Source organism: Schistocerca cancellata, chromosome 7 (assembly GCF_023864275.1).
Source record: "Schistocerca cancellata isolate TAMUIC-IGC-003103 chromosome 7, iqSchCanc2.1, whole genome shotgun sequence".
NCBI lineage: Eukaryota > Metazoa > Arthropoda > Insecta > Orthoptera > Acrididae > Schistocerca > Schistocerca cancellata.
The window spans coordinates 299,431,586-299,434,085 of NC_064632.1; the positions used below are offsets into that span (position 1 = coordinate 299,431,586).

General features: G+C 56.2%; 1 non-coding gene across 1 annotated transcript in view; it reads left to right on the forward strand.

Annotated features, from left to right (window-relative positions):
* Positions 1–2,325: 2,325 nt before the first annotated feature.
* LOC126093579 (small subunit ribosomal RNA) overlaps positions 2,326–2,500 on the forward strand; it is a 1,909-nt gene continuing 1,734 nt past the window's right edge. Inside the window, exon 1 of the ribosomal RNA XR_007521712.1 lies at positions 2,326–2,500. This exon is cut by the window's right edge and continues 1,734 nt beyond it. This is a non-coding gene — a ribosomal RNA (small subunit ribosomal RNA).

The following is a 2,500-nucleotide window of genomic DNA, read 5'->3' on the forward strand; positions in this document are numbered from 1 at the left end:
CGCAATGTAACGCAATTTGTACCGCAATGTAACGCAATTTGTACCGCAATGTAACGCAATTTGTACCGCAATGTAACCCAAGTTGTGCCTTAACCTAACCCAAGTTGTGCCTTAACCTAACCCAAGTTGTGCCTTAACCTAACCCAAGTTGTGCCTTAACCTAACCCAAGTTGTGCCTTAACCTAACCCAAGTTGTGCCTTAACCTAACCCAAGTTGTGCCTTAACCTAACCCAAGTTGTGCCTTAACCTAACCCAAGTTGTGCCTTAACCTAACCCAAGTTGTGCCTTAACCTAACCCACGTTGTGCCTTAACCTAACCCACGTTGTGCCTTAACCTAACCCACGTTGTGCCTTAACCTAACCCACGTTGTGCCTTAACCTAACCCACGTTGTGCCTTAACCTAACCCACGTTGTGCCTTAACCTAACCCACGTTGTGCCTTAACCTAACCCACGTTGTGCCTTAACCTAACCCACGTTGTGCCTTAACCTAACCCACGTTGTGCCTTAACCTAACCCACGTTGTGCCTTAACCTAACCCACGTTGTGCCTTAACCTAACCCACGTTGTGCCTTAACCTGCTCTGTAATTGGCATATGACACGTTACATTAATCTAGTGTTGTCTAACCACAACCCTCTGAATATAGTTCGCTACTCGCACCGCCCACCCTCTTGTGTATCGTTTCATGTTCAACACTTCGCAAGTGTTGCTTACTTTTTACATGCTCCCGCTGTACACTGTAATGTGGACGACTGCAGGATGTACATCGCCCCCCCCCTCCCCCCCCCCCTGCCTTCGCACGCTGGTCGTTCAGGTGCTTGCGTGTTCAATGCCCTTCGCAGCTGTTCACTGGCATTCGCATGTCGAAGCGCTCAGTCTACGTCGTGGTACGGCCTGTGTCCACTGTCCGCTGATGTCGTAAGCTTAACCCTCACATTGTACTGCACATAGGTCCGTATGTACTGAATGATACGCTGTGGCACATGTGTGACCGTACAACGACTGCGCCCAACAACAGCGAACCATACGGTCCAAATGTTGTGCACTCAGCCACGTGCCGTCTCCCCATAACAGCTACATTGCAGTGTGGTACGCCATAGAGACGTGTGGGAGTAACGGACGCCCTGGATGGCGATCAGCATGAGCCGTCTGTTGATGTAGTGGCGCGTGTATTCAAACGTAGTCGTCTCTTCTCACACAGTGTGATAGCATGGTGCACCGCGTTCCACATCTGCGACATGGTACAGATGCTGGTTGACAGTCGGTGTCGTAATGGACATCGCATACGTAGGGGGCCACCTCCCACGTGTTCTCTAGTCGTGCACATTTTGTTGCGTGTATGTGGGCAGACGTAGTGTGTCGTGGCACCTAACAGACAGGTATGCAATAATCGTTGCATTTGCAAACTGGGATGGACGTCTACGTTTGCTGGTGACGTTACGCAAATGAACAACTGGTAAACCCATTGTGGTGCGGTTGTTGTTGCTGGAGGTAAATCAGTAAGGGCAAATCTGTGTGTGAAGCGATACGCGGCGGTGGCTGGGTGGGACCGTCCCCGGCCGGTGAGGGGGGGCCGCCCGGCGTGCTGGCCGCGCGGTGCGTGGGCGCACGCGCTACAGCCGGCTGGTGGGGGCGCCCAGTGGCAGGCGCGCCGGCCGACGGACGCGGCAGGCGGCGCAGCTGCGCGCCGGGGCACCCTGCGCGCGGCGCCGGGCGGCCAAAGTGGGTCCTCGCGGGCCCGGTGCGAAGCGCGGTGGACATCTGCAGTGTGCTGGTCCGACTGAGGACTGTGTGCGTTGAGGATGCGCCGCCGCCCGGCACTCGGCGCCGCGACGCCGTCTGCTGCTCGGTCGCCCCAGCGGTTCTCGCTGGTGGTTTGTATCGCAGTTGTGCAGACGTGTTGGCACGTGCGCTGTGCTGGGAGAGTTCGCTTCGGCACCCACGTGGGGCCTTTGCCCTTCTGTGGCGCTGGCGTTGGAGCTGCCGGTCACCGTAGGTGGCGCGTGTTGTCTCCCGCCGGCAATGCCACGACAGCACGCTCCCGGGCCTCTGTCGGCAGCGGCAAGCTCAGTTGGGAGCACGGGTGGTCGCACCTAAAGCGTCTACTCGCCTAACTCCGGGCGATTGCGCCTCTCTCGAACCCGACCAAGTACTTAGGACGGCGCTGCGCGCCGCCGGGACCTGAGAGGGTTTCGAGGTGTATTGTGCAGGGGAGCTCAGCCTCCTCCTGTTTGCAGAATAATTGAGCGGACGCTTGCGTGTTCGCGCGGGCCCCTGGGACACACTCCCGGGCGGCCGGCTGCTCAGCTCTAGTTGACGCAGCTCCCTGGTTGATCCTGCCAGTAGTCATATGCTTGTCTCAAAGATTAAGCCATGCATGTCTCAGTACAAGCCGCATTAAGGTGAAACCGCGAATGGCTCATTAAATCAGTTATGGTTCCTTAGATCGTACCCACGTTACTTGGATAACTGTGGTAATTCTAGAGCTAATACATGCA